The sequence below is a fragment of the Pipra filicauda genome, unplaced genomic scaffold (assembly GCF_003945595.2).
Source record: "Pipra filicauda isolate LSUMZ 115617 unplaced genomic scaffold, ASM394559v2 scaffold166_size2123106_pilon, whole genome shotgun sequence".
NCBI lineage: Eukaryota > Metazoa > Chordata > Aves > Passeriformes > Pipridae > Pipra > Pipra filicauda.
Genome location: NW_024104173.1, coordinates 402134 through 415498, shown reverse-complemented (window position 1 = coordinate 415498; position 13365 = coordinate 402134). Strand labels below are relative to the sequence as shown.

At 39.6% G+C, this 13365-nt stretch overlaps 1 long non-coding RNA gene across 1 annotated transcript in view; it reads right to left on the bottom strand.

Moving 5' to 3' along the window:
• Positions 1 to 12631, bottom strand: part of LOC120322891 — a 122271-nt gene extending 109640 nt beyond the window's left edge. Inside the window, exon 1 of the long non-coding RNA XR_005562841.1 lies at positions 12499 to 12631. This is a non-coding gene — a long non-coding RNA (uncharacterized LOC120322891). The remainder of the gene's footprint in view (positions 1 to 12498) is intronic.
• Between the last annotated feature and the right edge of the window lie 734 nt (positions 12632 to 13365).

Sequence of the window (13365 nt, the reverse complement as noted above, 5' to 3'; positions counted from 1 at the left end):
AGGTAGGGGCTCTGAGCCCCTTGGGGCCTCTGGCCCCCTCCCAGCCCCTGGCTGGGGGCTGCAGGGACCTGGAACAGCATAAAGCTGGGCTAGGTGCCTGTAGTATGCCGGGAGATGTTTTCTCCATGGGCACAAGCAGCAGCCGACGCTGACCAGAGAAACAGTGGCAGAGAGCCAGAGATAAGAACCTGAACTGAAGAAGCAGCAGAAGCAACATGCAGCACTGCAGAGGAGACTCCTGGAAGGAGAGTCGAGGAAAGGAGAGCCAGCAGCTGAGAGCTACAGAGTTCTTGGGGGTAAGACTGATACCAGATCCCCAAAACTCCTTTGAGACCTCCTGGAAGGAGGAAGATGATGGACTCTTACTTGAAAGAGCCTTGAAGTGCGACATGCACTGTAGAAAGGAGCTAGAGAGCTCCGAGAGGAATGCAGGGGGAGTTGACCTTGGCTCCCCCCCCCTTGCACTGCTGCCACGGTGGCAGCCTGAGAGACAGGGCACAGAGGCCCTTACCAGACCGTCACGAAGACCCCCCTGTATCTTCGTGATATGACGTGGTGAAACGACCTTGTCTGGGGTTACGAAGACCACGGAAGACCCCTCGGTTGTGAGGCGATGGGGCCGGGGGAGCTTGAATACCTCCCTCGTGGATGCTGGCAGAAATCCAGCTATCAGCTGCTGCATGTGAGAAGAAGAAATGCCTAGAAGATGCTGCTGTTTCAAGGGATCTGTCCTTCTTTCCCTCCTGGACTTTTATTTGGAGGGGAGAAGAGATCTGATCCATTGTAAATACATATGTCATGGTAGAGATAGTTTGTGATCATGTGTATAATGTGATGGTACAGTCATTGTAATATATTCCCTTTTCCCCACTTTGGAGTCTGGTGTGTTTTGTCTGGAAAAACCCATCTCACATTAGGTTGAGATGTGGGAGGGGGAATGGAGCTAGGGAATTAGATGTTGGGGCTATCTCAAACCATGACACCATGGTAGGGGTGTTGGAAGGTCCCTTCCAACCCAAAACTTTATATGATTCTAAGACCTAACATAGTTTTGTAATAAGCCCTAATTTTCAGGTTTTTTACACCTTTATCAGACTGAAACTATCAGACTATTATTTTTTATCAGTAAGTTGGATTTACTGATATTTGGAAAATAAAAGTACACTATAAAAAAAGAAGTCAAGAATTTCTAGTCTGATGAAGAAAAATTCAAAACTTGCCAAGGAGGTCTTCCTGAGCAACGTTTTGCCTTTCAGCTTCTTTGTGAAACCTTGAAAGCTTCAAAGCTGTAACAAAGTCCCATTATATCTACTGGGCTAGGTGGTGATAGTTAAATTATCATTTTGTATTACATGCAGACTGGACAGAAGACCATAATAAACATTGTACTTTATTGGATAAATTGTCCATCTAACCCAATATCCTTTTCAGTGACCGATGTTAATTAAGGCGGCTTTTTGCAGCACCTGTAGCTAGACAGGTTATAGGAAAAATTAAAAGATTGGCCTATTTTTTGTCCCCTGTCCTTTGTGTGAGTTTTTCCTGCCACTTAATCAGATTACGTGTTGGATGTTTCTATACAAATTTACTAAAAGGTTGATATTTGTCTATCAATTTATTAATCAACTTTTAATTAAGAAAAAGGACACATTAATCTCATAAACAGTAACTGGAATCTCCTAGCAACAGCAATGTCATTAAATGTATTTTCTTATTTTCTTCATCATTATTATTTTAAATATACTTGACTCTTTACAGTGTCTGAATTTGAAAAAAGGTTGATTTCCTTGATGTCAACAAGATTATGCTAATTTACAAAACAGATAATATTTTAAATGTTTGTAATAAATAGTGTATGGAAGAAAATACTCCTAAGGATTCACAGAAAATCATAAATTTAATGAGTTTTGTAATAATTAGGAAAATTGCTTCCCAAGCATAATTTTTATGAGTCAAGATTCAGAACAATAAAGCTACTGATATACATAATATAGTCAATAAAATCCAGCTTTTATGACAATCATCAGCTTAGCACTCTTTCTTTTCACCCCTCATTTCTTTTTGATATGATGGTAGAGATGTAAAAGAGAAAATAAGAGAACAGCCCTCAGCAATACCAAAAGGTAAGAAATAATAATGCAACATGCCTTTTGTATATTTATCCTTTCAAAGGAAATTTTGAAGATACAACACAATGACTTCAGATTCTTTTACTTCAAGAAATAATTTCCTATTTTTATATTGAATAACCTATTATACCTAGGTGACAACTTTCTGTTCAGCTCTTCTTGAAATACGCTAATGAACAAAAACATTTCAATTGTTCTTTCTGTTAAAAAATGACTAAAAAAAAAAGACAAAAAAATTAAAGTGTGTCTATATTTTTTCAGTAAAATGTTATTTTTGTATAAACGTCCTCTTGATGTCAGTTAATCACTTGAATGAGATTAACCTCATCTAGATATAGTCATCTAAAAATTGACTAGTTTTAGTGAAAATTGGTGTAAACAGTAAAGGATCCTTGAAACAAAGTGTCACAAATAATACTTCCCCAGCACAATTTTTTCTACTTGTTTTGTACATATTTTAGAACAAGCCGAATGTGTAATTTCTCTCCACTGACTGTAAAGATGCCAAGGAGGGTATCTCAGACTAGATGTTACAAACTAAACCTAACACCAGACAACGGAAGTGTTCCATCATAGATTTACTTTGGTTTCACTTTATTTAAATTATTTAAATTATTATATTTTTTAAGCTCTCCCCACTTTCCTTCAGAAAAAAAAGGTGGTAGAAACTATAGTAAAAGAAGAGGGAAAAAAAGGTTTAGTCCAAACATCTATTTTTTTTATATCCTGGCAGTGACCTAAAAAGAAATAAATCAATTGCTCCGAGAAATGTATCTCTACCCTTCAATCTCTTTAGATTTTGAGAAATCCACCAAAAGAAGGAGCTGTTACTCTGAGTCCTCAGACAGAAAGCTTTATATTTTCAGTTGTTCTCCTTTTCGTATTGTTTTGGCTTTACTTCACCTTTAGTTGACCTTCCATAGTTAAAATGAAAGTACAGAAGTTATTGAGTTAGTCCTCAATAACTTGAACTTTCATGATGAGTGGTATGGGAAAGGAAAATGAAGAAGAGTGTCAGAGAGAAGTGAAGTGGGTCCTTCAGCACCGACCCCGTGTAACCTCCCACAGGTATTTCCCAGCTGTAGCCCTGAAGTCCTTTAGCAATCTTTTCCATGTCCATAGAGAGGGCAGTGCTAGTACATTGTAGTGATACCATTCAAAGCCAGATACTATAAAAATAAAAAAGTGCAGTGATTCTATTGCTGGAGGGGTATATTTGGACTATGGTATATCTGTGTTGCCTTCACAGAAGGGTTAGACCACTTAATTTCTCTTGGAATTAATATACTTTTGTAGGTGTTCATCAGATGTCTGGTGGCACAAACTGTTTGTGTGCAGCCGTTTATGCGTATTTATTATGTCTGCTGATCTGACAAAGGCTCACTAATGTGGTTCTGCATTGCAAATACTGCACCCTCTGCACCAAAAAAATTATCTTTCTGAGTCAAGTACATGAATCCCAGCTCACACACATCCTACAGGACCATATAATGCAGACCTGAAGCTCTAGAATACAAATAAATATTCATGTGAATGATGGTAAAACAATAAAAGTGAACATTATTTGAATCCTGTGGTAGACTATCCTGATTTTCTCTAATCTCTCCAAATGAGAACATTCCAGAAAGCCCAGAGAAGCCCTTGTACTTCAAAGCAAGCAAGGAACTTCCATTTAAAGGAGAGAGTACAAACATACTTAATAAACAGTGGCCCGATTCTTACTGTAAGTATACAAGCAAACCTGAAGTAAGCTATTTTAAAGTAATTTGTGCAGAAGTAATGAGAAATTTAAGAATTTTAAATAGCTACGTAATTTATGGAGTAGCCTATGGAGTAAGTATTAATGTTGCTGAAATAAGTCTCCCTGACAAAGCAGTGGCCTATTGCGCCCATAAAGTTGAAAAAGATTGAAGAGGGCATATTTGGTGTTTGTTTGCCTGGAATCTAAACATGAGCATAACTGTTTGTGAGATTGTACATTCTTTGAAGCAATTAATGGCATAACCAGCAACAAGGTCTGAGCACTTGGGCACAGCTAACTGTACATTGAAAGGTAATATGTAACTGCGAGAGACAAAAGGAGGCTTCTGTGATGTAACTGCACCAACAGAGAACAATAAAATTCATGTACAAGGCATAAACTGCAAAATATGACCAGTGGATATAAAACAAGCAGGAAACATGCCTGAGAAAATGAACAAGTTCTGCTCCTGGAAATAAGATAATCTGTGTTGGGAACAGATGAGATTCACTCTTTCTTTTGGGGAGGTTGTAAGGATCATAAAAGTATCATGATGACTCTTGACATTGCGCCCAGCTTACCTCTTCAAAGAGATCTCAGAGTTGATCCTGAAACATGACTGCAGCCACCCTTGCTGACTACACAGCATCAGCTCTGTGGTATTGAGTGCACATAGCCAATGTTCCTACATAGTTATTAAGAACTGTTTGAATGTGCAGTACTTATAACTAATAATGTACAAAATTACCATTGTAAAATGTGCATTGTTAGTGAATGCCAGTCTAGTAAAACACCACTTTGATATTAGCCTTATTTCTGTCTTTTAAATACTCCCATCACCACCACATCCAACTCCCCAATATATATGTAAAGCAATATCTGTACACAGACACATATACTTGCAAGAGTCCCAAGTGATACTGCATTTTACATTCTGTATATTTTATATAATAGTTTAAAGATATTAAGGTCCAGATTCATTCAAGCTAGGGTTTTGTGAGGGCTAAGTCCTGAACCACAGCATGTACTCATTGCCACCTCAGTAGCAATTCTGATTTGATTCTTTCATCAGTGTAGGAAGGACAGAATTGTTTGTGGACTGCAATATGAACTGGATCAATAAAATGATCTTGGTTAAATAAAAACCCTCAAAAAGTTAAAATTAGCGGCTGGAGGCTAGTGAAGACAGTAAGGGATTTCTCATATCAACTTTGCCAATGGAGAAAAAAAATAACCAACTACATCCTGGGACACCACTGCAATACTCTAGCCTTACATCAGAGTAATACATTTGAAATCATTTGGGATTCTGTGATGTAAAATCGAGTAGTACAATGATTAATCGGGTCACCAATCTCTTCTCCCTTATGTCTCTAAAATGTTATTTAATTAAAACTAAAATGCCATGCGGAATTGGTCCCAGGGTATGGTTTTTTGGCACTGCATAAATATGAAGGTATTTTTTTATTGTTAATAATGTTTCAACTGTTCAGCCTTTCTCCAGTCTGCTGACACACAGTCTGCTTTTAATATGCAGACACCACTGTATACTGTCCTAATGGATAGTTTCAGAAAAGTTTTCAGAAACTTTCTATCAGAAAATTCCAATTGAAATTAATCAAAGAAAAGGAAAAATAATTTTGACAAAGTATGATTTGGAAAAAAATCAACATAATGGAAGGCAATGAAAGATATCAAATTCTGATTTTTGGTATTCCATTTTGATCTTCTAGTTCAAAACGTGCTTTGTTTTGTGTTAGAAAGAAACAACGAACAAAGATCCCAAACAAAATGTTTCATATTTTAATCAACTCAAATGGTTTGTTCCAGGTTTCTATTTTGGACTATACTGAAAATTATTATTTTGGTTTGAATCTCTATCTGATTTTTTGCTTTTATTTTCATGTTGTTTTATAGCAGAATAGTGGAAATAATGGACTTCCTGGAAACAAAACCACTACTTCACAGTTCTCTGATTAAACAGGGAGTTTAATTTTTTTCTGAAATATTTTTCAGATAAGAAGTAGTTTGTGTTTCAAATGGTTTAGCATTTGTCTCTGAAATCCCTGTTTTTGAAACTTGAAGTCTAAGTCAGGAAAAGTCTGAAGAATGAAAACATTCTGTCTCTCCAGTTAAAATAATTGCATTACAGAGAATTAATATGTGTATTAATAAGAAAACCAAAGCTTGATATTACTGTCACACCACATAACTGTATTAGGCCTCCAGAAAGAAAATGACTGGCATATGAAACCTTTGATGCATAAAATCAAGTCTAAGAGAGGAGGAAGCCTTTAGATTTTTTTTTTATTTTATTTTATTTTTGAAGAGGTTTTTTCTATAAATCAGTAGTTCTGCAGCTCTGAAACATGTGGGTAGAAGGCAGAGCTGAGCCTTCTGAGACTTGGGTCTATTTCTAGCGCTATCAATGCCTTGATATGTGACCTTCCCAAGGTCAGTGCTTCTGTTTTCCAATCTGTTGAGCAAATAAAATTATATTGTATTCTCCTGTAAAAGCCTCTGAGATGGGTTGACAAAATGAGAAAGAATTGGGTATTACTGTTATATAAATTTTGACTTTTTGTATTGCACCCCTGAGTAATGATGGTAATTACTTCAGTCACCATGTTTGTTCATCACAGTTTTCAAAGATCCTTTGGCCTATATGATACCTTCCACTTCCCCAGATTAGGAAACTGAGGCATGGGAAATAGAAATGAGTTACCCAGAGTCATGTCAGCAAACTATTGGTGGAGGCAGGTCTTCTCCTCAGTTCTGCAATCTGACAATTTCCCTCTTCATTATCAAACGATAGAAATAAGTTATAGTTAGAGAGAGTAGACATAAACTCTCATCTACTTTTGTTCATTTAAATGATCCTTATGTTGCTCTGAGACTGTGCCATGAAAATGGATAAGAAAATAATTAATTATTGAAAACATATTATAGATCTATTATTTAGACTGATGTGAGTCAGTGGGATTACTTGTGTAAGCAATAGATTGAAAGTCTGGACAGTTTTTTCTTTTTTTTCCTTTTTTTTTTTTTGTCAAGGAAGATACTTTTTAATGGCTTGTATATATCTAAAAAACACTCTGATTTGTATTGTATGAATTAACTCATGCTTTTACTGTCTCTTCATTAAAGTTTTCATAAGAGGATGAAAGTAATTTTTAACTTACTTTAAACTGTATGAACACTGGTTACTAAACTACCTCAGTCTGCTGAATATGTTGCACAGAGACCAGCTGTTTCAACCTTTTGCTTCTTTTCAGTCAGGTGAGGGACACATTTCAGGAAAGAATGAAATAAGCAAGCAATCAAAACTACAAAAAGGTCACAATAGCAAAACTGCAGTACTATGTTGTGTATTGATCACTCTACATGGGAGTCATGTGTTGAAGGATGTTGAGAATTGTTGTAACGAGTACTTAAAATGATAAGTCTGGAATCTGTTAAAAAAATTGGCTGAGGTTAGATTATGGTGTAAATGTTATCACTTCTTATTAAAGGCTTTAACATTTTACTAGTACATGCCCTGCAATAACTGCCTAAAAGAACAAATTATATTACAGCTCCAATTAATTTCTTTGTAATGTTTTTCCCCAGCCTAAATATATGTCTTTTATCATAAAGAAAAAAAGTATTGTGTGTACTTCAGTGCTGCAGTGCTGAATGCTGCAATGCCAAACTTAGGAAGCCAAATCCTGGAGTGAAATCACGGTCCCTAAGTCAGGCAATCAACCATCTCGCATATTGCTCTGGCAAAGGCAGAAATTGGGCCTTCATGTCAAGACTGAGAGCATGGAAGATGTAGTTGGGAGGACATTTCAAGTGAAATGCTGCAGTGAAATCTCAGTTCACATTCTGGGGTCAGGGCTGCAGCAAAACCATCTCTCTATATCTGAACTCCACAACTTGAAATTCTCTCATGAAAACAGACAGCCCACTTCCGTTGTGTCAAACTTTTAAAGTGTATATGAGTCTGTGTGTGTGTGCATGTGTGAGAGTGAGTTTTGGGATGAGAGGAATAAAAGGAGGTGGGTGACTCAGCTCAGCTCCTTATCTCTCCCCTTCTAACCAACAGCACAGTGGGCAGAATATTCATTCCCAGTGAAGACACAGGATCAATTCACTGAGTTGGAAGTGGCTTAATTCTGTCTCTAGAGTACCCCTTACATTTGAAAAAAAAAAAAACCAGGCCGCTCCAGAGTACTATAGGCTGCAGGAAAATAAAGAGAAAAAGAAAATAAAAAAGTGAATGGAACAGAGAGATAAGGATAAAACATAAATGTCTGGCTGAATTCAGTCCTTCTCCAAACACTTATTCTGCATACTCTCTCTGGTAAGGACAGTAGTTTTGGGGCTCAGTCCTGTCCTAAAAACTACTCAGGTGCTCTAGTGATTTTAATGCAAGCAATCATAGTCAAAACTGGGTCAGAAATTCAGATCAATATATATCATATAAATAAGAAATTCCGGTCAGGACCTTGACCTGGCCTACTCACTAAATACACCTCTTGCTTCTGCATCATCAGAATTTCAAAATGAAATGACTACATGGGTTTTATGGCAGACTACACACAAGATGGATGCAAAAGCTGTCCACCTTTCTGGCTCCTATTCCTTTTTCTGACACCTTAGCGTTTGAAGATTTTAAGATTAACTCTGTGGCCTATTCGGCCAATGTTTCTAGCACAAAATTATCTCAAGGTTTGATGACTATGCATACTGGAGAAGATTATCTGTGGATTTTACTACGAGCTCTGAGGTCTGAACATTTTATGCGTGAAGTCTATTAGGTCAAGCTTAGTCTCATATAAAAGCACAATGCAAGCAAGTCCTTCCAGAGCTCTGCATGCCCTGGAGGGTGTTGTAACTCATGCTCCCCCAGTGTGTTTCTCTAGTTCAAGGGATGTCAAAATTGTTTTTCTTGCAAAGTAGAACAGCTGCAGCAAGAGGGTTGGTAGCCCGGTGGTTGAGGGTATGAGCCAAGAAAGAGGAATATGTGAGCTGGCTCTTACACTGCAAAAGATAGAGAATTTTTTATTTTCTCATCCTGAGCTAGTCTCCTACTCACTAGAAAGAAGTAGGCAAACCACCTCCCTAATTTTCTTTTCTTTTTTTCTTTCTTTTTTTTTTTAATCATCATCATCCAACACTGTATCATTTTGCAAAGCTCCGTCTGGTGAATATGTCGCAGGAAGACTTGGAACATGCTCACATGCCATTACTCTTAGCAAAATGAAAAATGAAGAAGAAAATTATCTAGTTTTGGAAACCTTGTTAAGTCTAACTGCTGTTTAGACAGAAGCCCAGTAGCTTAGTGAAGACTGGCCTATAAAATATACTGATATAGAAAATCCTGTGAGGAGATCCTCATACTAGCTTAACCCCTTCTATCCCTAGTTAAAACTGGATAATCTGAGCTGATTTAAAGTCATTGTATACACTGGGAAGCGTAGTTCTGGTAGGAGTTGCATTAAGGTATAGACACATCTATATTAACTACCAGTCTATGTTAAATTCTATAGTCAAGGCCCGAACAAAGCCATAATTTCAAACTAAATAATGATCCCATAACTCTTCTATTTGCAGAGTCTACCACAATTTGTAGTGCATACACACATGTTTACATACATATGTACATATGTACATATATACATATGTACATATGTGTGTGTCTGCATCCACACACATCATGTCCAAAGTGTACAATGTCTTTTTTGTATTATACCTCCACAGAAATAATTAAGCCAATTTTACAGTACATAGCACAACCATTGAAATCAGGATATATACAGTAATAATTTTTTCTTCTCTAGAAACTTTACAGATGGTCTGAATTCTGCTCTGCAAGTTCTATAATGTTAGATGAGGTAACAAGTTTTTTAATATTTTCCAGTGTAGCACAAATACATCCTTACCCAGTGTTACTTACATAGTCATAGCAATAAGAAGATGGGAGATCACTAATTGGGAAAATGGAGGACTATCCATTTTCCTTTTCTTATTTCAAGGAATTTTCCATATTATGAGTAAAAATATTTCTATTCAAAATAGCTTCATTTGGCTCACATGTGGTTAAATATGGGACTTAACACACAGAGGAAAGGTATAAGTAGGAAGCTCATTGTCTTAGGTTTCTAGAATTTGCAGACACAAACACGAGGTAAAAGACACCAGAAAAGTAAAGGAGTCAAGGACAATATACTTGTGAGTTCTTTCCCAGTCTTATCTTCTGGATAATTTAGAAATTATTATTTAGAGGGAATTATGTGAGTTCTGTTTATTCAACCTGTGTATGGATTGTAAACTGGGATACATATTCTGAATTTTAAACACCTAGATTTATTGGCATTTTAATGCTGTATGACGTCTCACTTTACCACACTCTCTAAGTAACACAGTAAAACGTTTCATCTCCCAATCAACCTGATCCAGGAGTAAGTATTTCCTTAAAACACTTAGAGGCAGGTCTCTTATCTTAAGACACATGTTTCCAAAGTTAATTCAAGGAGATGAGGAAAACTAGAAATTTAGGATTATGGTATTCAGTAATATTAGCTTAGTTTCCTGGACCTTTCTGTGTAGCTTGACTCATAGAACCAAAACTTCAGATAACAAATCTAAAATGGATGGTACCTCTTTTCCACCTCTCTGACTTGTCTTCTAGATGCTAACTTTTGCATGGCAGATGCTCTCTCAACACATATATTGTATATATCTCTCTATATAGTTCCAAAGTATACAGCTGAAAACAAAATGGCTTCCCTAGATAAATACTCCTTCAGAAGTTACATAGCATTTGTAAGCACTCTTACTTCTTCTGGCAGATTTTTTACCTTTTGGGTTTTTTCTACTTTGAAATTCTAGGTTCCCAAAGGGCTTCCATCAGTTCCTACCTCTCAGAAGATCCCTTGTAAGAAGCAGGCAATTTGTCCTTCATGCTTTGACAACAGGTCACTGTCTCCTTCCTCTTATTCAATTCATACTTATTTATTTAATATCTTGTTAATGTTCAGGTCCTCTGGTTGCATTTTGATTGTTTTCATGGTGCCTGAGCAATTTTAATAACATGAAGGTAAAGATGCTTGGAAGCTTTATTGTAAGGCAGGAGGAGAACAAACTCTTTAGTCCTCATGTTCCACGTCCCCACGGAGTCTTTACCAGGCTCCAGATTTTCAGCCTTTCCTCCCGAAAGACTTTATTCACAGTGATCTTGTCGCTGCTGCTGACACCCGGTGGGTGCGTCCTTGACCCCCACCCTAACCCTCGATCCTTTTCCCAACTGTTCTATCTCCCTCCGAGGAGTTTCCTGGGGCTTCCTTGGCCCTGGTTCCTCTTGCACTTTGAGGTCACAATTTTGGATCCACGGAAGGGGTCCAGACAGCCTTGCCCCATCACCAAGAGACAAAGTCAAAGAAACTATCAGGAGAAATGAATTAATGTGCCTCAGTGTGGCACCAAGTTTCCTTCCCTTTTTTTTTTCCTAATGAAACCACCGATATATTTCTTGTGGTGCTTTCTGTCTCAGTGGCATTTTATCTCTTCTGGTCCGTTTGTAATTTATTGGGCAGTCATTTTCAGGGTCAGGATTTCTCTCTTTTTGTCTGTTTTGTTTCCTACTCCTGTCCTATTTCCTTCCCCGTTTCCCCCTCCCTCCCTAGTCTCTGCCTACCGTAACAAACCAAAAGGCCAAATCTTCATCCTGGGGACACGAAATGGCCACAGTAACTGTTGTAACTTGTCTGCGGTCTAATTACATTAATTTGATAAGATCATCGTCGGCAGGATGTCTAATTTATTTGCAAGCGGTAGCCAGGGAAAAGCTTTGACCAAATTAACATGCCGCTGGGACCAGGGGGTGCAGGCTCCATATGGCTTTCTGGATTTTCCTATAAATAACCCTCCTCCAACCCACTCCCACTGTTACATCCCCCCCTACCAGTATACCGCAAAGTTCACCAACAGGGCCGGACGGGAGAGGTACGGTCCCAGGCTGCAGGAGGCACCAAGAGGCTGGGCTGCCTCTCCCGCCTCCGTGCCTCCTCCTCCTCCTCCTCCTCCTCCTCCTCCTCCTCCTCCTCCTCCTCCTCCTCCTCCTTCTCCCCCTCCTCTCTCTCCTCTCCCTCCTCCTTCTCTTCAGCGCTGTTTGACAAGGAAAGGGGAAAGGCGGGTTTCCACTTGCACCACCAGAGGTGCAACTGGTTCTTCGCTCGTAGGCATCTGAAACCTGTCCAAATGATGCAGAAACTTTTGTGTGCTTGGCTCCTGTCTTTAAGGCCAGGCACCGATTTTTCCGCTGTGTAATCTCTTTTGTCAGAAGGGTAGGAGCTGGAAAGGGCGGCGGGGGGAGAGGGGGGCGGTGGAGAGGGAGGAGGCCGGGGTGAGAAGTAGGAGGGGGTAGAGGGAAGCAGGCATTTGATTTCCACAGAGTGTATAATAGGAGCATCCCTAGAAAAATATCTATGCGTGGACATACGTGCATCTCTGTATTTTTATACCGAGATAAGAATAACTGTCAGTTTCTACCCTCTCCTCCCCTCTTTAAGGGAGACACTATACTCTGTGGGAACAGGTAGTGTGAACTGCTAGCAGTGCAGCAATCCCCTCCCCCGTACTTACCCTCTTCTCTGTGATCGTCTAAATTATGAAAAATAGAGAGGGAGAATGCCTTAATCCACGCTTCGACGTTGCATAGAGAACACCAGCAAGAGGCAAAATCCAGCATGAAACATCCTAGACTGCAGGGGAGGACGAAACGCATTTAAAGCAACGATGAAAATGGCGTGCAGAATAATTACCTCAAATTGCTATTCGCTTGACACCCTGACACTAATTCTGTTCAAGCCGTTGGGAAATACAATAAGGCAAACGCGCCTTCCTCTCCTGCTTTTGCAGGTGTGAGTGTGTGCGAATGGGGGACATAAGGAACCTGTCGGGAGGAGGGGAATGCTAAACTTTCCATCTTAAAAGAAAAGAAATAAATTAAATAATCCATTTACGAGAAAGCATCTAAATACATTGACAGTTTTTAATGCCAACGTTTTTAACGCTTGCCCTGTACGTGGATTGATTTTTTTTTCCTCTCCAGCATTCCCTCAGCAGATGGATTTTTGCCACTGCAGCTCAGCAGAGGGTGTCAGATCTTTCAGTGTGCACCAGGTTGAAACGAGCAGAGCCTCTTAGCAACTCTCCCTCTGCGTGCATGTGAGTGTGTGCGAGCGTGCGGCTCGGCAGCAGCGGAAGAAAAAGGAAAGAAGAGCGAGCGAGGGAGTGAGCGAGCAGGGGAGGCAGCGCGGCCGGCAGGGCGAGGCGAGGCGCGGCGCGGGCAGGCGGGCGGCCCCGGCCCCGGCCCCTCGGCGGGCCCCGGCCGCCGGCGGGCATGGGCAGCCGCGCACCGCAGCAGCGGGGGCAGGCGCCGCACAGCGCCTAGGCTGGGGCGGGCAGCGCCTAGGCTGGGGCGAGCAGCTCCTGGGCTGGGGCGGGCAG